Source organism: Aethalodelphis obliquidens, unplaced genomic scaffold (genome assembly GCF_003676395.1).
Source record: "Aethalodelphis obliquidens isolate GAN/ISIS:26980383/991018 unplaced genomic scaffold, ASM367639v1 scaffold7, whole genome shotgun sequence".
NCBI classification, from domain to species: Eukaryota; Metazoa; Chordata; class Mammalia; order Artiodactyla; family Delphinidae; genus Aethalodelphis; species Aethalodelphis obliquidens.
This window is the reverse complement of record NW_020837951.1, coordinates 42,415,331-42,440,355: the sequence shown is the minus strand read 5'-3', so window position 1 is coordinate 42,440,355 and position 25,025 is coordinate 42,415,331. Positions and strand designations below refer to the sequence as shown.

Here is a 25,025-nt window from a genome sequence, read left to right as displayed (position 1 = left end):
ACAAGTAAGTAATTGCTGGGCCAGAGTGTAGGGTAGGATGGCATCCAAGGAGTTGAACCAGCATTTGGGAAACCTTTCTCCCTGGGGCTTCTTCTTGTTCTAGAAGGAGCAGTGTGAGGTTGAACAGCTCCTTTTTCAATATTACAGGACGAGGGAAAGTTAGCAAGAGCTAAAGGCCCTTAGAAGCCCTCTGGCTCCAGGTTGGGATCCAAGGGGTAGCTCTTAGTGACCTGCAACTCAGCTTGGAATCCCCACAATATCAGAAATTGAGTATCCCCAGACACCTGGCAGAAGAAAAGAAAGTTTCTTTTTGAAGCTTGGAAGCTTGCATCTTCCTTACCCTCGAATTATTTTTTCATGCGTGTCCAGCACACTAACAAAAAGAACCAAGCATAAGAAGATAAGACAACTCCAAAAATGAGGTGACAAGTAAAAAGATGCAAAAAGATATACCATGCAAACAGTAACCCAGAGGAAGGAGGAATCTATTATCATAAAAATAGACCTTAAGGTTTATTTGTTAATTATACCTCAGTAAAGCTGGGGGGAAAAGTAGACTTTAAGGTTAAAAGTATAACTGGAGATAGAGATATTTCAAATGACAAAAAGGTTCAGAAAGACATAACAGTTCTAAAGTTGTATGCAGCTAATAACATAGGCTTAAAATATAAGAAAAAAATCTCTAAGATCTAAATGGTGAAATGGACAAATCTTCATCTTACAGGAAACTGAAACATACCTCTCTCAGTAACTGATAGAATAAACACAAAATTCAGTAAAGATATACACAATTCAAACATAATCAGCAAATTGGACTTTATGGACACATGTAGAGCCCTATATTCCAAATAACTAGAATATATACTTTTCTCAAGCACACCAAGAATAGTTACAAAAATGACCATTAATCTGAGATTTCACATTTTCAAAAACTGGTTTTCCAGCTTCTTTTGATCACTTTCTAATTCCCATTTCTTTAGCAACTCTTGGCTCCAGCAGGGATGCCACCATGGCCACCAGCCCAGCCGAGCCACTGTGCAGGCATCTGAATATTTAAGCACTGTTCTAAAGCTACCTAGATTTCTCCTCATAGAAAGGCAGTCTTCCACCACACTCAGAATGGGAAGGAAGCTTTTCTGACCCAATTCAAGATTCAAAAGAAATCTTTATTTCTACTCCAATCTTTGTCCTCCTCCTTCTCCTTATCTTTTCTCCAACAAAAATAAATAACAGAATTCACTGGCCACAAAGCGTTGGCATGAAAAGCCAAGTTACTTTATTTTTTCCTGTCAGTCAAAATTTCAGTGGGTTTAACTTAAAAGGCTCTTTCCAAAGAGTCCTGCCATAAATTACCTTGGCACAAACATCCAAAGCTACAATGAGTGTTAACAACGCAGCTGAGAGAGAGAATCTTTGGCCTTACGCTGTGTCAACTTGGCGAAGCACGCTCCCTTCCCTGTATGACTCTGGGCTAGGATCTGCTACAAGAGAAGTTTGAAAGGGATCTGGGAGTCAGGGGAGAAACAGCGGCCGTCGTGCTCTGAAGGTCAGAGCTCTGCTTTAGTACAAATGCCTGCATGCATGCACGCACGTGCACGCACACACACACACACACACACACACACACACACATTGTGACTGGTCTTCTGGTCAACCTCACTGATGGGGGGGGCATGTGCAGCAGCTGGGCTTCAGCACCCCTAGCTCCCACTTGGACCTTCTCCTTCAACTTCTCCACATCCTGGGGCAGACATACATGCAGGTCCACAGCAAAAGATGCCAGTTTCTGCTGCAAGTCACCTGCACTGTCAACACGGAGATGTGAGAGGCAGATGCAGGTTCCACTTAGTCCCCATGGGGTCCATTCGCCTTCATGGGTTCCCATCTGTCTCTGTAGGTTCCAGTTTGCCTTTGCTCTGGCTCCTTCACATCCAGCTTTTCTCCCCGACTACCAGCCCTGCTGCCCAAACACCAGATACGCAGAGGCAGTTCCAACATCTTCTTCACGGCTCCAACAGCTACATACAATGCAATCCCTAAAACGAATCCATTATTCCACATCGCTTTGAGTGACTGACTTCCTGATCAAATCAGGAATCTTCCATGCTGGTCCATTCAATTCTCTTTAGGGGCAAAATACCCTATAACCGTAGGTCTAGGTGATGGTAACAGTTTAGGCCTCAGTTGGGGTGACCGAAATGGACCCAAACTCAGCGAGGCACTCGCAGCCAGACTCCATCATCATTCAGTGCACAGCATCACATGCCTGCTCCCTGCTAGATCCGGGCCTGCTTCTGGGAATATAAAGAGGACTGTGGCCCTGCCCTTGAGGGTTCCAAAATGACAGATCCGCACACAAACGCTAGGAGATCAAAGAAAGGGAGACATGTCAACTGGGGGTGAGTGACAGCATGGGCTAAGGTTTCCCACCAGAGGTGGCCTGATGTTTATGAAGAGAAGGGCTGTGTCTGCCCTTCGTGTACTCATGAATGTGGATTCCCGAGTGTGCTTGTTAAAGGCAGCACCGTGAAAGTGCAGGGACCAGACCAGTTCTTTGCTATATCACCTTTCACACAACATTCCTTCCCCTGAGATGCTCTGGAGAGCACCTGAACTCCCTCAGGTGCCAGGGTCCTGAATATATTCAAGGTAGAGCCCACCCCGCAGTCTGCACCCCCCAGAAAGAAATGAGTATATTGGTCCAATGGAAGCTGCCTCTCAGAAAATCATTTGTTTTAGGCCCTTTTAACTGCATGTGCCCAGAGGTCACATATAATAACATGGTCATGTTCCGCAGCAAGTTGGGATTTTCTGTCCCTATCACCTTCTTCCTCCCCCTCCCTCCTGTAGTTGAGAGTTTTTCTAGGTTTTTTTAGCACATCAAAATTGGGTTATGAGAGACTGTTCAAATTAGCAAGACAAGGATCTGTCTCTTTTGTACCTGTGCCTCTCTGCAGAATCTGCTGGGAGGACGGGAGCGTCTATGCCAGGACACACTCAGGTCCTTCCCACATAAAGCTGGGAATGACGGTGGCCAGGGCCCTGATGTTGGGAAGGCCAGGACTTACAGAGAAAGGCAGAGGGGCAGAAAAAGAAGAGAGACCAGAGGAGCAGGGCTGGGGATGGGTGGGGGGCTTCTAGACCAAAAGATACCCCCCAACCCTCCATCGCCCCCCTTGAAGGGAAAGTAATAAATGCTTTGCTCCCCCGCTGGCTTCCTGTAGTACCACGATCAGCTATAAGAAATCTTATTCTCTCTTTGGTATTGGACTCTGTCTGTGGCCCTTCCAGAAAATAAGGCATAATAAAGGCTTACAGATATAAAAAGCACACAGGCAAGGTCTCAGTTCAAGAATAGGCTGGTTCCAATTTAATGTAAAGTTGGTTGTTGGGAGCTCAAAGCGTTTTCCCATTAAGACAAAGATTGCTCTGGGTCCACCGATCCTGTTTTATTTCCCTACCGGGCTCATAGGTTGGGCTACATTTCCCAGTCTCCCTTGCAGTCATGTAACTGAGTTCTGAGTGATGAAATCTGCGCTGACATGACGCACACCACTACCAGGGCTGGCTTTAAAAACTTCCCATGCAATCCTCCTCCACTCTACCTTTTTTCATTTCTCAGCTGAAAGGACAGGATGATGAGGGCCAAGAGGAGGGGAGCCTCCAGGCGCAGGAGACCTAGATCCCTGAGGAAATGTGCGGAGCAGAGCCCATCACTCACCAACTCCCATTGGATTGAGACAGACGTGGCCCAGAAATAAACACTGATTTTGCTAAGCCACTGAAGTTTTGGTGTCGGTTTATTTTAGCGGCTATCAAAGTTTACTTTATGCACCCATAAAGAGAGAGAAGAGAAGCAACGTGAGAACGGAGAAGTCCCGGGCTAGCTCCAAGAAACCCACGTGAACCAGCAGAGACAAACCAATGCACTGAAGGCACTGGCCACAGCCGGGGGGCCTAGTGTGGATCATGTGTGATTTTTTAAAAAGCCACTCATCTCTGGTCTCCTCATGTCTGCCATGCCCCCATCCTGCCTCCCAGTGGCTCTCTCTTCAAGGCCCCAGATTCTCAGACCCAAACTGTAGGACCACTTCCTATACACATACGTTCCAAGAGAACGCGAGCACCCAAACCTCCTGATCGCCCTTCTCTCCCATCAAACACTACAGGTCCTCCAGACAGGAGGCTATGTGGCCTGGAGAGAACGGCTCTGAGCAGTTATTTTTCGGTGTCTTTCCTTTACCCGTATCTGAGCCCAAATGTGGTAATACTAGAGAGAACAGGCTAATGGCCCCAACTGTCAGTACCTCGACGGACACCCCACACAGGTTTACTTTACGCTCCTTCCCAGTCCAACATGTACCGATGGTGGGGTTGGGGAGGAAGCTGCTCCGTGCAATTATCCAGGGCCCCAAGCTCCCTCCATCAAGTGGCTCTGCCAGCTCCCAGGGCCCTCAAGTCCTGCAGGGGATCGTCTGCACCCAGTAGGCAGGTGGAGGAAGAGAACGTGGAGCAGTAGGCAGGATGTTTTATGGGCCAGGTCTGAACGTGGTGGACACATGGTTCACGGGCTAGAACTCGTCACAAGGGGCAATCTGACTGCAAAGGAGGCTGGGAAACGTGGTCCTCCTGGCGGAAGGACACGAGATGTGGTCAACACATAACATTGTCTCTGCCGCTCACAGACTCCCAGTCTCTTCTCTTTGTCTCAGAGACCTCCAAGGTTTGCAAGGTGCCCATGTGTGCTTTTGTATAGACCAAGGTCAACAACAGGTGGGCCAGGTCCAGCTCCCCGCCTGTTCTTGTAAATGAAGTTCTATTAGGACACAGTCACGCCCCGTCACTGTTGGGCTGATGTCACTGCTACAAAGGCAGCGTCGGGTTGTTACAACAGAGCCTGTGTGGTCCACAAAGCTGACCATAAATACTTATTCGCTGACCCTTTACAGAAAATGTTTGCTGACTCTGGTACAGACAGATAATCTCTAAGTAAGTGCCTCCAAGGAAGATTCTGCTGCAATCTCCACTCCCTCCTTCATCGAATCAGTGGCAACGTAACTATGAAGCACCCACCCTTTGCCAGCCCCAGTGCTCAGTACGAGACTACAACTATGAAGAAGACTTTGTTTTTATACTCAAGTTTCCAGTCTTTATGGGAATGATGGTAACAGGCATATAGGACATGGAAAAAGAATCCTCTAAAAAAGAACATATTTAATTAGTGTAAAAAGCAAGAGAATTCCACCTAAGTACATTTCCCCAACTCTTCAAAATTTTCCAAGGGCAAAGCCCAGAACTAACTTGGATTATGAGCCTGCCCTGAGACTGCAAGCGTATCGTAACATTAAACGAAAACACCCCCCAGTGGAGAAAGCTGGAATTGTTTCTGATTCAGACTCCTTTTCACAAAATTTAGAGAATGTTCCCATTTCTTTTTTTCCTTCATTACTTCCTTAAGCAGACCATTGTATTATGTCCCTGTTTCGCAAGGTGTCATATTACATTCTTTGTTTCTGTAAAGTCTATGCTGTGTCAACCAGCCTGGGAACCAGACCAGCTGTTTCCAGAAACCCTGAAATCCAAGACAGGCAGAGGCTGGCCCTGGAGTAGGTGCAAGGTCCCCAGTGTTCTTCCTGGGGCACTGCTGACATTCAAGAGAAGCCCTCTGAGTAGGAGGAGGCCTCTTTAAGGCAACTCCAGAAACAAAAATCCTCCCTCCTACTCCTGTAAAACGGCTTTTCTGTTCGAAGGCAAAGGGAAGTAAATACTAGATTCAAGAGTTAATTCAGTAATACCAGCCAGGCAGACACCTCCAAGGCTGAGCTGAAGAACAAACATTAAGAAATGAAATGCTTCCCCTGACATGGAGCCAGAGCTCTCTCTGGACGTCTCTCTCTTTAAAGGCCATCTTAGGGCCAGGCGTAATTCTAGAAATCCCTTCTGTGTGCCTCGGAGTGACTCAGACCCCACCCACACCCCCAAACACACACCCAGACGTGAACATGAGAACACGGAAAGAGAACACGGAAAATCAGTGTGATGAAGTGGTCCGGGGCCAACTAGAAGCTGGAGCTGGGCAGGAAGACGCTGGTACTCTGTGCCCCTCTGCCTCCTCAGGGCACCTGTCCCAGGGACAGCAGGATGCTGGTTAGAATTCTGGTTCCCAGCCGGTCAGCCTTTCCTGTCTCCACCCACAAGCCTTCACGCTCACTGGTCTTGAGCCTTAATTTACAAGACGGGCTACACCAGTGCAAGGTGAGGGGCTCTTGCGGTCTCTAATCATTTCTGCCATGGGGCTTGCAGTCAGCCCAGCAAAATATAAAGTGTCAGCACAGTGCCCAGAGCCCAGTAAACTCCCGATAGATGGAAGTGATTGGGGCCTGGCCCTCACCCACTCCCTCGTGCCTTCCTAAGCGCCTGGGGCTCACGGGCCACCACGAAATCAGGAACACATACCAGTGGTCCTCCTTACTCATGGATTCTGTATTTGCAACTTCACCTACTTGCTAAAATTGGTAACCCCCAAATAAAAAATCACAGCCATTTACAGACGTGCATACAGCAGTGAGAATTTCGAATCGCTCAGTGCCCACGATCCCAACGGAAGGGGAACTCGGGCTCTGTCTTCTTGTTCAGCTCTTGTACAGTAATCGAGTGCCCTTTCCATGGTCCATTAGGTGTCAGGTTTCTTGTATTTTTATGCTTTTTGCGGGTGACTTCATTGTTTAGTGGGCCCCCAGCACAGTGCCGGAGTGCCTAGCACGAGAGGCTGGGATGCACCCCGTGGAGAAAATACCTGTTAGAGAAGCTTCGTTCGGGCAGGAAGGGACTCAGGATATAACTCCTGTTCATCCACCTATTAGGAGCCTTATTAGGATCAATTCATCTGACCCTGAGGCCTCAGTTTCCTCATTGGTAAAGTGACCACAGAGAACTGAGTGGGGGAGATCTTTTCAACGTTAGCGTTTAACGGTGCTAAAGGATGTATTCCTTCATCATTAGGTTTCATAAACACTGAGTCTTGTGGATGCCCTTCTTTCAAAGTGTAAAGGAAAACATAACCACCCTAATCGCTCTTTCTAACCCAGAAGCAGTCATCATAATTTCCAAGAGGATGAGTGAATTACACCTAGTTGAGGACATAAGGGATTGGCACCGTTAAAGAACTAGGAACACACGGCACAGAACCACAAAGGATGAGGGGCCGTTTCTGCTCCTGGGACCCAAGGTTAAGGCTATTCCGGGTTGGCCCTAAAAAAATAAAAATCATCAACACGACCTATGCGTCAGCCCACCTCTCTCCTGTGTCTTACTCATCCCCAAAATAACCAGTAAGCATCACAGGCAGGTACCTCCAAGAGACAACGTCACCCCAAACCAACTTCCCTCCCTTATCACATATTCATCAGTAATCCTGGGAGCTCTGGACCTCAGGTTATTCCATCTCAGATGGACTGTGCCAACACGGCCCAAAGCCACTCAGCTACCCTTCCAAGCACTGACGTGAGATTCCTTGCAGTAACTGGGTGAATAAGGAAACCCACTGGGGTCAATGCAAAGCGCCTTCTCCTCAAGCATCTCACAGTTATACAGACACTTAACCAAGATCCATTACTTCCCGTCAAAAACTACCAACCCATAAACCAGCCGAGCACGTGAAGGTGGTAGATACTCGTGTAAAAAACTGGATATGTTCTCTTAAGGTCAACTGAGTGGACTACACGCTTAGCTATGTGCTAGGTGTCATGCTGGATCCCTCGGGGAGTGGATATAAATCGACAGATCCTAACTTAAGAGTGTCACAGTCCAGTAAGAGACGAAGACCATCGCACATCTAATCGCAGCGCTGTTTGATCCGGAATCCCTTGGAAATATCCCTGCCCTGTCAGTAGGTGAGGGATCGACATCTAGTCAAGTAACAGTCTCAGATGAGGCCTCAGCACCATCTGCTGAAGTCACCTGCTCTTTGGACACGGGAAGCACATGGATGTAGCTTTAAGCAGCGACAAAGAATATCTGCACTCCAGACCCTGGTAGAGAATATTTATCAGTAATCTCTCTGCTGTCTGACTCTTATCAAATGTTGAAACAAATGATATTGATGGATTTTTTTCTGAAGTACACATAGTCTAGTTATGCCTTTGTCAGTATTTCCCAGAGGGCTATATTATACAGACCATGACTCTACAAAATGTTGTAGGTACACACAAAGAAGTTCCTTGTCCAAATAAGTTTAGGACAAGGTCTGAAACAGTTACCCACTTTTTTTTAACTTCAGGACTTCTCAGAAGGTGTGTGTGTGTGTGTGTGCGCGCGTGTGCGCACGTGCGCGCGCATCACATGCACCCTGACGGGGCAGGGATCTTGGTCTCTTTTTCTCATTGATGTACCCCAAGTGCTTGGAGCAGTGGCTGGCACATCAATATTGTTGGAATGAATAAACAAATGTTGCATGAAAATCATTGTATTTAGTCAATACTGATAGAATATATTAAATCAAAGAGCAATGTGTATTAACAGGATATGACAGTTCATGAAATTGTGTAACTGTGCACGCCCAATTCTTAAACGTTTCATCACTGGAATGTTTCACCAGAATATTAAACATGAGAATGAGAATGCACATATGCACGTTAGGAAAAAAATCCCTGAAACTACAGCAGGACTCCAACAACAAATGCAGCATTTAGTGACAACTTACTGACCATCAGCAGTGAAAAGTTTGCAGCCACAAATAGAACCACAACAAGGAGAACAACATTGAGTAAAGATGCCCAAAAGAGAGCACAGAACCTTTAATAGGCTCGTTTCATTACGAATTTCCAAAGAGATTTAGAATATACGACTTGCCAAACTCATGTCACTGAAGTGGCAGCTGGGGCCCCATTTTCTCATAGGGTCTTACTGGCTCAGACCCCAGCCAGTTCCATGGCCTGTGAAAGTCAGAAGCTCTCCCACAATTTCTGCCAGTTCCCCGGGGCTGCATCTTCATGGTTCAGTATTTCTTCTCAGTTGCTCAGGCACAAAGCTCAGCCTGTCCATCCCTTCCACGGAGCACCCAACTGTTCACAACCTTGGCTTTCAAAAGGCAGGGTCGCCCCAAGCAGCTTCCTGCCATCTCAGCGGCTCCGCCCCCCACTTTCATCTCCACCTCCTCAGCCCACTCTCCTGCAGCGCTGAAGTTTAGGAGCTCCAAATTCTTCACCTTTTAAGAGTGATTTCCCCTTTCCAACACTCAGATAAAGGGGAGGAGAGCTCAGATTCTACTCCACCTTTACAAGCTCAATCCTACTTTTGTGGACGCCCTTAGCTTTTGGGTGGTCCACCACCCAGCCTCCCTCCTTCTGGCTACAGTGGTTTTGGGGGAACTATTCTGTGGGTCCCGGCAGGTCTGCTGATTCAGGGATCCTGCTCTCTGCGGGCTCAGTGTCAGGCTGTTCACACTTGGCAGAGACTGTCAACCTTGAGCAGAAGGTAGATGATAGCAGTGGAGACAGGGGAAAGGAACAGATGAAGTGCTTTTCTTTTGGTGGCCATGAAGTCATCAAGGATTTTCTGGGTAGTGAGACCCCAGGAGTTTCTGGGTTCCTGTCCATCTTGAGACTGTTTCTTCAGGCTTCTCCTTGATTCCATGACCTCCAGGACAGCCTTTTCATAAACTCCTAGCTTGGTCCTGGTGCTCACAACGCAAGAACCTGACTCTGTCCCATCAGCAGAACAACGGCTCTCTCTCTGATGTGAACAGTCAGGGTCTGCAACAGAAGACTTCCTTTTCTCATGGTACATCTACTAACATCTCCCTCTATTAATGTTATATTAAATTCAGTTTAGGAAGTACCCTTGATGTTCTAGGCTTTATTTCTAAATCTATCCAAAGGCTGTGGACTTCAGCCATAGTATCTGTATTACTTTTCTACTGCTGCATGACAAACTGCTACAGACTTAGCAACTTAAAACAATCTTCTGTTACTATCTCACAGTTTCTGGGGGCCAGGAACCAGGCATATTGTAACTGAGTTTTCTGCTTAGGGCCTCACAAGGCTGAAATCAAGGTGTTTGCTGGGCTGTGCTGTCATCTGGAGTTCAGGGTGCGTGTCCGAGTTCATTTAAGTTGTTGGAAGAATTCAGTTCCTCGTGATTCCAGGACTGCGGTCCTAGTTTTCTTGATGGCTGTCCCCTGAAAGTCACTCTCAGCTCCTAGAGGCTGCCCTCAGGTCCCAGCCATGTGGCCCTCTCACGACATGGAAGCTACTTCTTCAAGGCCAGCAGGAGAATCTCCCTGCCTCTAGGACTTCTTCTTTTTATTTATTTGTTTGTTTTATTTTTATTTATTTTTTGGCTGCATCGGGTCTTAGCTGCGGCACGCGGGATCTTCGTTGAGGTGCACAGGCTTCTCTCTAGCTGTGACGAGCGGGTTTTCTCTTCTCTAGTTGTGGTGCGCGTGCTCCAGGGTGCGCGGGCTCTGTAGTTTTGCAGCACATGGGCTCTTAGTTGAGGTGTGCGAGCTCAAAAGTTGTGGCACGTGGCCTTCGTTGCCCTGTGGAAATGTGGGATCTTAGTTCCCTGACCAGGGATCGAACCTGTGTACACTGCACTGGAAGGCAGATTCTTTATCACTGGACCACCAGGGAAGTCCCTAGGACTTCTTCTAATGGGCTGATTTGGTCAGGCCACCCAGGACAATCTTCCCTTTGATTAAGTTAAAGTCAACTGATTAGGGGACATTACATCTAGGAAATCCCTTCACCTCTGTCATATGACGTAATCTAATCATGGAAGTGATGTTGATCGTGGTCTTGCCTATGCTCAAGGGGAGGGGATTATGCAGGGCGAGTATAACAGGGGGTCCATCTTAGAATTCTGCCTACCACGTGGTCTTATTCACAGTTCTGGTGAGCGTAACTGCTGTTTACCTTTCCCTTGGCTTGTAATAAAGGAGTTCCTATGATATCTCCTATAGGGCTCTTGTTGGGGTTACGGGCTCTTACATCAGTTAGCATTTGCTCTATGCTGCCCCCCTATAAGAAATATATATTTTTAGAATTAAGAAACAAGAACACAGATAAACAAGAAGGTCCTACTGTATAGCACAGGGAACTATATTCAAATATCTTTTGATAACCGATAAGGGAAAAGGATCTGAAAAAAATATATATATATGTTATATACAACATATATATATACAATATGTTCTATGTCATATATAAAACATATATATGCTACATATATATATATATATATATATATTTGTAGCTGAATCACTGTGCTATACATCAGAAACTAACACAACATTGTAAATCAACTATACTTCGATAATAATAAAAAAAAGAACGAAGAACAATTACGCTTCCTTGAGGGAATGGTAGGTTTTGCCTTGTGGTCCATAGGAATCATATACGTGAACCTGATTCTCTTTTCACTTTAGCTGGTGGGAAGCTCCGAAACAAATCTGTAGCTCAGTCTATGTAACTCAGTAGAAGTTGATGAGTACTCATATCCTATAACACCTGTGTTCTATTTTTCCCTCAGCCTCACTCTTCTTTCTTAATTCAAACTTTTTCTGGCATTGAGGGTTTTTTTAAGGTATATATTCTTATAAGTAGTTTCCAACGTGTTACATAAGGAAATAGGGCATAAATACAAATGAACTAACAAAATAACGATAGCTAGTATAAACCGAACCATTATTATGTGACCACCTTGTATAAGCATTATCTCATTTGATCATTACAACAAACCTATGAAGTTAGATACTTTGAATATCCCAATTTAATATGTAAGGAAACTGAAGCTTAGAGAGAAGAGATAGTGTTGGTAGAACAGCCATGGAAGCCCAGCGTGCTTGGCCCCAAAATCTATGCAGTTAACCACCAGCTCAACTAATTTACAACATTTACATTTTAAAGGGAGGAAGGAGTGGGTGTAACAGTTGCCTGTGAAACCCTGCAGACTAGATAGAGATTACCGTAGGCACTGGGAGAGTCAGAAGAATGATTTCCAGCACCCCCTGCCTGCCAACTGCTCTTCTGCAACCTAAAATGAAGTTTCTTGGCATACGGACTTCAATAGCCAAGCCCTTCTCAAAAGAAAGGAGGAAAAAGGCCTTCAGAGGGAAAAGAAGAGCTTGGAAATAAGTAAGCTTCTCCCACAGTGAGTTGCAAACAAGTCTAAGAGAGCATCTGACACCAAGCCTCCAGCATAACGCAACTGTTTCCACACAGAAGACTTTCAGGTATTCACCACGCAACTGAGGAATACAGCGGGTTCTGCTTAACACAGAGTACGGAGAACCGGAGTTAGAAAGGCACATTCTGAAGGCCACCACTGGTGCCAGGCCACATAACCCTTCCTCTAAGAATATGATTTATACAATAAAAGTAAAATAAATAAAATGAAATCAGATAGATTGTTGGTGGTGGTTTATGTAAATATCAATATCAATGTGATGTTTATAGAAAAAATAAGCTTCACTGATTAGTCTACATGCTCACCAAGGCCCATGAATAGTGAGTAGGGAGAGTCGGGCCATATTGTTCACTCCACTATGACTCATGGCGCCACCTAGTGACAGCTTCTCTGATTGCATCTGCTGAGAGTAGAGAGACTCTCCTGGGTGCGCGCTTTATACACTGCATCATAAAGTTTCAGCGAATCACATGGTCTGAATTTTTATCTTGGAGTCTATCTCACAGTTAATAACATCTGGATAAAGATCCAGGCATTCTCACTCTTTGATAGGAAAGTTTAGTGAATAGGAGTGAGAGAGAGTTTGAGAGTTAGAGTTTAGTGGAAGGCACATCCTTGTTGCTACTTTTTTTTTTTTTTTTTTGCGGTACGCGGGCCTCTCACTGTTGTGACCTCTCCCCGCTGCGGAGCACAGGCTCCGGACGCGCAGGCTCAGCGGCCATGGCTCACGGGCCCAGCCGCTCAGTGGCATGTGGGATCCTCCCGGACCGGGACATGAATCCGTGTCCCCTGCATCGGCAGGCGGACTCTCAACCACTGCGCCACCAGGGAAGCCCTTGTTGCTACTTTGAAGGCTAGTAGAATATTAACCACTTGGAGGGCAGTGCTCTATAAATTCAAATTTTATTGGTATGTCCTTTGAAGTGTATAAAAATTGATGAGAGGTTAAGTTGTTTCCATTAGCCACAAGCAAACGACTGGTAACGGGACTGAGTCCAATTGCCCATCTTCTGAGCTGTCCATGTGACTTCCTCGATGCTCCAATTACCAGCTCTGTGCGGCTGACAGGCAAGGTCCTACCAATGTGTGAAAAAGTGCCCAAGAGGACGGCCGGTCTCCTGGGCATCCAAGGAGCCGCGTGAGGTTGTCCTACTCTGCGCTGAATTTAACATCAAGTTTCAGGCGCTCATGTTTTCCATTGGTGTGCCTTTCATTTCACATGCATGTCCATCGGACTACAGACACTCCACCCACCCGGCCACCCTGTAAACTCTCAAAGTCATGCTCCAATGATGCTTTGCATCTAGTTCTGCGATAGTCCTCCCTCCACACTGAGCTTCTATTTCTGAAAATTAAAAAGAAATTACCACACAACTCCCAGAGAGTCATCCAAAACATTCCTTGCTCTGGGGTGTTCTTTCCCTTTTCTCCTTATTTCTTTTTCTTGGCGGGGTGGCGGCGGCAGTGTTTCACTTTTTCCATTCTTTTCAATGGCTTGAAAAACTCTTAAACACACCACAACAAATATTTGGGTCACAGCTTACTTTAATGATGTGCTTTCGAAACGGTTTTAATCCTGGCTGCGTATGTGGTTGTTTTTTTCCTTTTGCAGTGAGAACCCACAGGCATTTTTCTGCCCGGGAGCAGCGATGGGAGAGCAGGGCATCCCAGATTTCCCGAGGAGTCTCTTATCCTTGGCTCTGTGGAGTCCCTTGTAGCACCCCAACCCTGCAATCTTCAGAGTGTATGCCCTGGCCTCTCTCTAGAAAGGACTGTGGGGTTGGAGTGACTGCCTCTGGGGGTGGGCACCAGGCTGGCCCATATTGTCCTCTAGCAACCACCACCCACTTCCTGTAGGTGACACCAGATCCAAGTAGACAGCTTTGAAGGGGGCAGAGGGGTCTCCCAGGAGCTCCATGTGGCCTGAGGGGTATTTGGGAGCCGTGGGTGCTTTGTCTTGGTGGCACTTGTGACAGAGCAGAGTCGGGGGCTAGGGATGGGCTGACCACGTGTGCACAAGCCTGCAGTGTTTCCGATGGGTCATGGGCTGGTCGAAAGAGACCCCACCGCGACTACATACGGTTCACCTAAGTTCAGGATTTAATTAGCCCAGGTATCAAAGTTGCATCAGAACATGATTATCAAATGAAAACAGGGGACAGCTAGCGAGGTGTGATTTTCAGACACACCACAAATACTCTTTTAGTCTAAGTATGCCCATATTTGAGAAGAACTTGTGCTAAAGTACCGTCTCAATTTACTGTAATATTGGGTTGGCCAAAAAGTTCGTTTGGGTTTTTCCATAACATCTTACAGGAAAAAACGAACGAACTTTTTGGCCAAGCCAATATTTCACTGTAGTAAAGACACTAAAGAAATCTGGGCGCTTCTGTATCTGGGACTGCTTATCGATTTGGGGGCTTTTCCCTGGCTTTTGAAGCAAAGTTGGCATTAGCAGGGCTACCTCCTCGAGGGGAGAAAGCAGCAGTAAGTGCCCATTTGCTTCTAAATGGGGTCTCTGCCCTACTTCCCCATGTTCCAGAAAGCCACTTATCTGTACAACAAGCTGGGTGGATCCCCTTTTTCACCCCCTCACCCAAAATCGCCAGGCCACCTCCTCATGGGACTCTTTCTGTCACCGACATCCTGCAGCCCCCGCTGCCCCACACGATCACCCTCCGCCCCTCGCACATGATAAGAAACATGCTCAACAATGTACTTAATGCCCTGAACTGCGCACTTAGAGATGGTTATAGTGGTCAATTTCACGCTATGTATATTTCACCACAATTTTAGAAAACAGAAAGTAAAGAAGAGAGGGGTCTTACTGCAGGATGGCCTACAGCTCAGCACAAGCCTGCTGTGCCCCGGGCGCCCTCCCGCCTGCAGAATTCAGCCCAAGTGACACCTGGCCTCTCCTCTTTGCCTCCACAGGCTCTTTCCTGCACCTGCGCACAAGCCCCCCGCCCTTCCTGCTTCCACGGTGTGTCTCCCGGGGGTCTCTCCCCACTGAGGAACCCTCACCGCTCTCAGCCCTCCATCTCCAAGGTTCTACCCGCAAACTCTCTCCTGAGCTCTCCCCCATCAATCCGACTTGCAGGGGAGGCTGGGCCATGATTTCTCCTGCTCTTTATGAGATATTAGCAATGCCTGATCCCTCAACACTTTTCATTTGTTTTTTTTTTCCAAATGTCAAATCAGCTTCTCGGTCGCCAAGCAAAATAATGTGTCCTTATTCAACCCCAAACTCCCCCGACTTACAGGTACAAAGCTTTCTCACAACCCATGGGGCCCACAAAGTGCCTTTTTATCCTCCTGGCATCTCACAGCTGCCCTCTGCCAGCCATTTCCATGCTCTGCCCCATCCCCCTACTTCACAGTGGCCGGAGCCCAGGAGACCTGCCCACCAAGCTATCTGTGGTCCTGGGAGGCCACCAACGAGGCACGTGGGGAGCGCTCTGTAGCACCCACGTCTCTGGGCCAGGACTGCTCCTGGCACCGCTCCTGAACAAGCTCATTTTCTCCTCTGCTCTGGCTTCCCTCCCATGGTTCCCTACCCTACAAACCTGTCAGAAAGCTCTTCCCAACTCTAGTGAGTCGAATAGTATCTCCATCAAACTTATGTCCACCTCAGAATGTGACCTTATTTGGAAACAGTACCTTTGCAGATGTAATTAAGAATCAAGATGATACCGGCTTAGTGAGGGCTCTAAGTCCAATGAGAGGACCTTGTAAGAGGCAGGAAAGGACACACTGAGACACAGGGAAGAAGGGGCAGGATTGGCCTGATGCATCTGCAAGCCAACGAACAGCTGGATTGCAGGAAGCTAGGAGGAGGCATGGAACAGGTCCTCCCTCAGAGGTGCCAGAAGGAGTCAAGCCTGCCAACTCCTTGATTTCCGAATGCTGGCTCTCTTTCCCTGGGCCTTGGCTCAGCCAGGATGACCAGGCGGGCAGTTGTTTTTCTCCGCAAGCCCCCCGCACCCGGCTCTGGTGACTGGCCTGCTGGTAGTGGCGGGGTTCTCCTGCAGTGAAAGGCCCTGTGGCTCTTGTCGTCAGCTCCCTCTTGAAAGAGCCGGATGCAATCTCTCTAGAGGTCCCTAACTTTGGTCAGGCAAGACTTGGCTCACCCTTTCTGCAGCCCCTCTCAGCCTTTTAGGGTTCAGGGAGCTGCATGGGCAGCTTCAAACTTCCACCAGGATCCACAGATCCCCAAACGCCAAGTTCCTTCCCCAGATCTCCTGCTTTGGGCCTCCCCACTAGGCTCCGATGGCCTCTCCAGGAGACGGCCCCTCTCATGGGGGAGGACCCACTTGAGTTCCCTCCTGAGGGAACTCAAATGTGACTTCTGCCTCACCCCCAGTCCACTGCCCCCTGGTGGCAACAACTCAAGGACATTAAAGAGCTCGGAGTTGGAAGCACAGGGTAAGAGAGTAGGGTTTGAAAAACTAAGCTCTTGATCCTTTGCTGCTAATACAAGACATGCGATTTCAAACACTGAGTTGTATTGGCTCTCCTTTAGATTTTAGAGCAAATGGCAGTAGAACACGGGAATCATAAAACTCTCACACCAATGCGGAGACTCATTTGTCCTCTGGATGAGAAAAGATACTCTGAATCCTCACCGTAATCAGACACAGCAACAGAGCACCCAAAACAGCTGCCACAATTTGGGCAAAGCCAATAATTCTCCACTTCAGATGCCCAAGACCCAGGATTGCTAATGAAAATGGTTTGGAATCCATTGATGTCATTTTAAAAAGAAAAAAAGGCTGCATTACATGCAGACCGGTCACTTCTAAGACAGAAGCTGACCTTTGCTTTAGGAAATCTCTCTGTGTGGCACAGGGCAGGACCATGGCCAAGGGATTAAACCTGAGAAAATGGACCTTTATCCTTAACCTTTAGTTTTTAACTCCAGCCAAATAGTTCTGTCATTTAGAAAGTGTGATTAGCTTTTAGATAAGTTTTTTTTTTCCTTTAGCAAAGAACATATGTAGTTTCTTAACCAATATCAAAAGAAACTTGAAATGTCTCAAAAATGATTATTTGGTTTCCATTTCAGGAGCGGTAGTGGTAGAATAATGCCAAATTCAACAGGTCAATATTCCATGAGCCCTGAACGAGCCAGGAAATTTCAGCATCAGGGAAGTACCGTGGAAGCCGGACAGAACCAGTCTAAGGGAATGGCTACAATTCAGAAGAAATGCTGGAGTCGTTCTGGCTTCATGTGGGTAAAAATGAATGTGTGGATTCCTCTCTTTTATACAACTGCTTTTTATATCAGCAACGAGAAGAAAGAAAACATATATAATTATATTGTCTTTCATCATTACCTATACAACTACCTTCACTGGAACTCTGTTTTTTTCTATGGATTTGAATTACTGTCTGGTGTCCCCACCTTTCTGCCTGAAAGAACATCCTTTAAAGGAAGGCCTGCTAGCCATGGATTCTGTTTTTGTTGTTGTTTTCTTTTTAAATCTGGGGATGTCTTTATTTCTCTTTCATTTTTTTAAACCAACTTTAAATATATAATTCACATGCCGTGGACTTCCCTGGTGGCACAGTGGTTAAGAATCCACCTGCCAATGCAGGCAACACAGGTTCGAGCCCTGGTCCGGGAAGATCCCACATGCCGCGGAGCAACTAAGCCCGTGCACCACAACTACTGAGCCTGCGCTCTAGAGCCCACAAGCCACAACTACTGAGCCCACAAGCCACAACTACTGAGCCCACGTGCCACAACTACTGAAGCCCATGTGCCTAGAGCCTGTGCTCCACAACAAGAGAAGCCACCGCAACGAGAAGTCCACGCAACGCAAGAGAATAGCCCCTGCTCGCCACAACTAGAGAAAACCCATGTGCAGCAACGAAGACCCAACGCAGCCAAAAATAAATAGATTTATTTAAAAAAATAAATTATCCACACGACGTATAATTCACCCACTGAAAATGGGCAATTCGATGGTTTTTTTGAATAGTCAAGAAGCTGTGCAACCATCCTCAATCAATTTTAGAACATTTTTATCACCCCCGAAAAAGAAGTCCCCAAAGATATGTTGAAGTATTAACCCCTGGTAACTAGCGAATGTGACATTATTTGGTTATATGATCTCTACAGATGTAATCAAGTTAAGATGAGGTCATTAGGGTGGGCGCTAATACATATGACTAGTATCCTTATAAGAAGAGGGAAATCTGGACACTGACATACACAGAATGCCATTGGAAGCCAGACACAGACATGGAGACGGAAATTGGAGTTATGCTGCCACATGTGAAGGAATGCCTGGGGTCACCAGAAGCAGGAAGAGACAAAGAAGAATCCTCTCCTAGAGTGTGTGGAGAAAGCCTGGCCCTACCAATACCTTGATTTTGGACTTAATCTCCAAAACTGCAAGAGAATAAATTCTTTCTGTGCTCTGTCATCCAGTTTGCAGGTGTTTCTTTTGTTGTTGTCGTTACAGCAGCCCTAGGAAACTAATACACATTCACTCCCCATTCCCTCCAGACTTTCTCAGCTCTAGGCAATCAGCAATGTACTGTCTCCATGGATTTGACTATTCTGGAAATCTTACACAATGTAACCATACAGCATGTGGTCTTTGCAACTGACTTCTTTTACTTAGCATGTTTTCAAGGTTCATCCATGTTGTAGCGTGTATCAGCATTTCATCTCTTTTTACTGCCTAACAATATTCCATTGTATAAATACATCACATTCATCTATCATTTCATGGACATTTGAGCTTTTTACACTTTCTGGCTGTTTATTAATAATGCTGCTATGAGCATTCATGAACATGTTTTTGTGTGGACCTGTGTCTTCACCTCTCTCGGATATAGACCTAGGAGCGGAATTGTGGGTAACTCTATGTTTAACCTTCTGAGGAACTGTCAAACTGTCTTCCAAAGCAGCTGCCCCAATTTTTAAATTCCCACCAATAATGTTGAGGGTTGCCTTCATTTCTTGCTGGATAGAATCCTGTGCCAGAGCTGGGGGTGGGGACAGTGGCTCCCTTCTCCTGGAGTAAAACCTCTGCTCTAGTTGGGAACTGATAATCCTTGGTCTTCTCTTCTTAGCCCTCCTGACATGGAACCTCCACCCTACAAGCAGGCCTGGGAGGGGGCAACTGAGGTCCCAGTATCTTCAGTTTGTCACACCTGGGACAGAGCCCATGCCCCATGAGTAAGAGTGAGGAAAGGGAGCCCAGACCTCTTAACCATACTTGCCAGAGATGGCAACTCCACACACAGGGCTGCAGAGGATGAGACACATTGGCAGCCTGCCCCTCCTGGAGCACAACCATAGCCCTGGGCTCTAGGAGCTTGGGGGGAAGACCAGGAGCTGCGTCTTGCATCTTCTCAGACACACCCTGGGATAAAGCTTTCATCACACGGAGCAAGGGGAAGGGACATGAGAACAGGCCACGGCTCAAATGCTACCAACTCTCAATGTTTTTACTGAGATAGAGATTTTCTTGAATAAATGCTTCTATTTGCTGTATGCTTTTAGGACAATTTCCACAGACTTTAAATGGTTGTTACAATTTTCACCAGTTAAATGGTTTCACTGGAGAAAGGGTCTACCAAGCTCCTCACACCACCATGCTGAAGGCCTAAAATCCTCTTATAGTCAGACATGCAGAGGTCAATTGAGTTCTCTTTTCCACCACCATCTAGAACATCCTCCAAGGTCTGAAGTGGCTCTTCTGTCTTTGTACCATGTTAGCTCTGTGGGGTAGACATTCCCAGTCTTCAGAAATATTTCAGGCACTTCTCTCTTTCCAGGAATATGGAAAGATTATCTTTTCCTGCCCTCCTTGAAGTTGGGTGTGACTCCGCAATCCTCTTTGCCCAATGACATGTGAGACGTTTGTCACTTCCAAGAAGAATTGTTAGCTTAGAATTAATGGCTTAATTGTTGCTCTATGTTTCTCTATCTTCTCTCTTCTGTTGCAACAAACCTTGGAGCAAAGGCATCATAAGATGGGGAAACCTCTGTTATCCTGGATCCTGAGTAATGATGGTATGAAGCAGAGCCTTCACTCCTCTGCTTGGACATGTGATGTGAGCAAGAAATAAATGTTGGGGCTTCCCTGGTGGCGCAGTGGTTGACAGTCTGCCTGCCGATGCAGGGGACACGGGTTCGTGCCCCGGTCCGGGAAGATCCCATATGCCGCGGAGCGGCTAGGCCCGTGAGCCATGGCCACTGAGCCTGCGCGTCCAGAGCCTGTGCTCCGCAACGGGAGAGGCCACAACAGTGAGAGGCCCGCGTACCGCAAAATAAATAAATAAATAAATAAATAAGAAATAAATCTTGGATGTTTTAAGCTGAGGTTTGGGGATTGTTTCCTTCTCAGCACACCCTAGCCTATCCTGCTAGAAAGGCTATTCTTCTTAAAACTCCAATCACATGCAGTATATATTTTTCTGAATTCAGAAGATTCTGGTTAAGGTCAATTTCATCCCTCGGCACGTGTATGAAATCCAAGCTCCTTAGCCAGTCCACAAGGGCTGTGCCCTGCTAATCTGTTGGTCTGCCCTCCTCCGAGGATACACTACCTTCCCTTTCCTCTCTTGTTGTGTGTAATTGCATGAGACTCCCACCCTCCTGCAAACCATCTGTTCCCACCCTTCCTTCACATGGTACCACCATCCATCCTCCCAGACTCAGTATGTGCCTTCTTCTAGGGCCCAGGAGGGCTGGGAAGGGAAGATGGAGTGGAGAGAGAACGAACAAGATACTGCATTCACATATAAGTTTTTGTGAAAGTGGGAGGGCCCAAAAACAGTCTTAAGATGAATGGTGTCTTTAAAAAACCAAAAACTTTCCAGACAAATTGTTTACAAGCATGTGTCAAAGTTTTCTTTCAAGCACTCTGCAAGGAAAGACTGAAAACGAGAAAAAAAGAAGTCCGGTCAAAGATTATTAGGTTAGTCAGTCAGTTGGGTGGACAACACTAACTTCCCAGAAGTGCTCAGTCATTTAGGAGTATCAGAGAATTGCTCAAGCATTTAATCAGAAGTGTGAATTACTTCCCAGAGGAGGCTGAGAATTACATCCTGCAGAAAGTTCTGCTGCAGACTTGGTTTGGACAATTTTTCTTTTGCAGGAGGCTATAAAGAGACAGTCCTGGCTTGATTAGCTGTGCTTCACTCATCAGCTTCCTCTACAGAATTCAAAGGCATTCCTGAATCTTGTTTTCATGCATTCAAACATTTACTGAATACCTGTCAGATGACTAGATGCTGATGATATAAAGATAAAAAGAAAGTCTCTGCTCGTCAGGGAGTTCACAGCCTTTGCGGGGAGACAGATATGTCCACGTAACTGTGTAAAAAAAACGCAAAACTATGTTCAGCGGACCCCAGTATGTTCAGGGGACATGCAAGCCAAGCAGAGGAAGCAGGTTTATTGGGGCTTATAAGTGACGGCAGAGTAAAGTAAGAGTATGGAGTGGGCTTCAAGAAGAAATATTTATATTTTGGAAGACAGCAAGGAGTCCCCAAGGCATCCAGACACTCTGGGGAGTGGAGAATGCTCAGGGGTACAGAATGGGCATGGCACCTTCAGGATGTCCAGTGAGCCTGTGTGTGTGCGTGTGTGTGTATGGGGTGGGAGGTGGTGGGGGACAGGGAGATGGGGGCTGGTACGGGTAAGGAGCCTGGATTAAGTCCTGAGGACCTGGTGGCACTTAATCATACTAGGAAGGGGCGTGCCTGGTCAGGTAACTTTGGATAGTATCTTCAATGAGAATAAACTGGAAAGAGAAACAGGAGGCTGGGAGATAAATACAGGTGACTATAAAACACGTGTGAGAAGTGATCAGGGTCTGGGCCCATCAAACGGCCATGTCAACCATGTTGGCTATAGAATACTCTGCCATGGATTCAGTCAACAGCCATTTCCATACAAAGAGCTTATAGGAGATTAAGTTATTTACACATCTACAAATATAACTAACTATTAACACAAAAAGTGGCAAATGCCTAAGAAAGCTACAGCTAAAGTGCTACAGGGGAGATTGGTTCAAGATGGCGGAGTAGAAGGACGTGCTCTCACTCCCTCTTGCAAGAGGACTAGAATCACAGCTAACTGCTGAAGAATCATCAACAGGAAGACACTGGAACTCACCAAATAAGATACCCCACATCCAAAGACAAAGAAGAAGCCACAATGAGATGGTAGGAGGGGTGCAATCACAGTAAAATCAAATCCCGTAACCGCTGGGTGGGTGACTCACAAACTGGAGAACACTTATACCTCAGAAGTCCACCCACTGGAGTGAAGGTTCTGAGCCCCACATCAGGCTTCCCAACCTGGGCGGCTGGCAATGGGAGGAGGAATTCCTAGAGAATCAAACTTTCAAAGCTAGGGGGATTTGACTGCAGGACTTTGAGAGGACTAAGGGAAACAGAGACTCTACTCTTGGAGGGCACACACAAAGTAGTGTGCTCATCGGGACCCAGGGGAAGGAGCAGTGACCCCATAGGAGACTGAACCAGACCTACCTGCTAGTGTTGGAGGGTCTCCTGCAGAGGCGGGGTGTGGCTGTGTCTCACCGTGAGGACAAGGACACTGGCAGCAGAAGTTCTGGGAAGTACTCCTTGGAGTGAGCCCTCCCAGAGTCTGCCATTATCCCCACCAAAGAGCTCGGGTAGGCTCCAGTGTTGGGTCGCCTCAGGAAAAACAACCAACAGGGAGGGAACCCAGCCCCAACCCAGCAGACAAGTGGATTAAAGTTTTACTGAGCTCTGCCCACCAGAACAACACCCAGCTCTACCCACCACCAGTCCCTCCCATCAGGAAACTTGCACAAGCCTCTTAGATAGCCTCATCCACCAGAGGGCAGACAGCAGAAGCACGAAGAACCTCAATCCTGCAGCCTGTGGAACAAAAACCACATGCACAGAAAGATAAACAAGATGAAAAGGCAGAGAGCTATGTACCAGATGAAGACACAAGATAAAACCCCAGAAAAACAACTAAATGAAGTGGAGACAGGCAACCTTCCAGAAAAAGAATTCAGAATAATGATAGGGAAGATGATCCAGGACCTCAGAAAAAGAATGGAGGCAAAGATCAAGAAGATGCAAGAAATGTTTAACAAAGACCTAGAAGAATTAAAGAACAAAGAAACAGAGACAAACAATACAATAATTGAAATGAAAAATACCCTAGAAGGAATCAATAGCAGAATAACTGAGGCAGAAGAACAGATAAGTGACCTGGAAGACAGAATGGTGGAATTCACTGCTGCAGAACAGAATAAAGAAAAAAGAATGCAAAGAAATGAAGGCAGCCTAAGAGACCTCTGGGACAACATTAAATGCAACAACATTTGCATTATAGGGGTCCCAGAAGGAGAAGAGAGAGAGAAAGGACCTGAGAAAATATTTGAAGAGATTATAGTTGAAAACTTCCCTGACATGGGAAAGGAAATAGCCACCCAAGTCCGGGAATTGCAGAGTCCCAGACAGGATAAACCCAAGGAGAAACATGCCGAGACACATAGTAATCAAATTGGCAAAAATTAAAGACAAAGAAAAATTATTGAAAGCAGCAAGGGAAAAACGAAAAATAACATACAAGGGAACTCCCATGAGGTTAACAGATGATTTCTCAGCAGAAACTCTACAAGCTAGAAGGGAGTGGCATGACATATTTAAAGTGATGAAAGGGAAGAAACTACAACCAAGATTACTCTACCCAGCAAGGATCTCATTCAGATTCGATGGAGAAATCAAAAGCTTTACAGACAAGCAAAAGCTAAGAGAATTCAGCACCACCAAACCAGCTCTACAACAAATGCTAAAGGAACTTCTCTAAATGGGAAACAAAAGAGAAGAAGAGGACCTAAAAAACAAACCCAAAACAATTAAGAAAATGGTAATAGGAACATACATGTTGATAATTACCTTAAACGTGAATGGATTAAATGCTCCAACCAAAAGACACAGGCTCGCTGAATGGATACAAAAACAAGACCCATATATATGCTGTCTACAAGAGACCCACTTCAGACCTAGGGACACATAGAGACTGGAAGTGAGGGGATGGAAAAAGATATTCCATGCAAATGGAAATCAAAAGAAAGCTGGAGTAGCAATACTCATATCGGATAAAACAGACTTTAAAATAAAAATGTTACAAGAGACAAGGAAGGACATTATATAATGATCAAGGGATCAATCCAAGAAGAAGATATAACAATTATAAATATATATGCACCCAACATAGGAGCACCTCAATACATAAGGCAACTGCTAACAGCTCTAAAAGAGGAAATTGACAGTAACACAATAATAGTGGGGGAGTTTAACACCTCACTTACACCAATGGACAGGTCATCCAAACAGAAAATTAATAAGGAAACAGAAGCTTTAAATGACACAACAGACCAGACAGATTTAATTGATATTTATAGGACATTCCATCCAAAAACAGCAGATTATACTTTCTTCTCAAGTGCGCACGGAACATTCTCCAGGATACATCACAACTTCGGTCACAAATCAAGCCTCAGTAAATTTAAGAAAACTGAAATCATATCAAGCATTTTTTCTGACCACAACGCTATGAGATTAGAAATGAATTAGAGGGAAAGAAACTTAAAAAGCACAAACACATGGAGGCTAAACAATACATTATTAAATAACCAAGAGATCACTGAAGAAATCAAAGAGGAAATCAAAAAATACCTAGAGACAAATGACAATGAAAACACGACAATCCAAAACCTATGGGATGCAGCAAAAGCAGTTATAAGAGGTGAGTTTATAGCAATACAATCCTACCTCAAGAAACAACAAACATCTCAAATAAACAATCT

The 25,025-nt window shown here is 46.0% G+C and overlaps 1 protein-coding gene across 1 annotated transcript in view; it reads right to left on the bottom strand.

Annotated features, from left to right (window-relative positions):
- GNA14 (G protein subunit alpha 14) overlaps positions 1 to 25,025 on the bottom strand; it is a 194,572-nt gene that overhangs the window by 14,806 nt on the left and 154,741 nt on the right. The gene's annotated exons all lie outside the window — the stretch shown is intronic.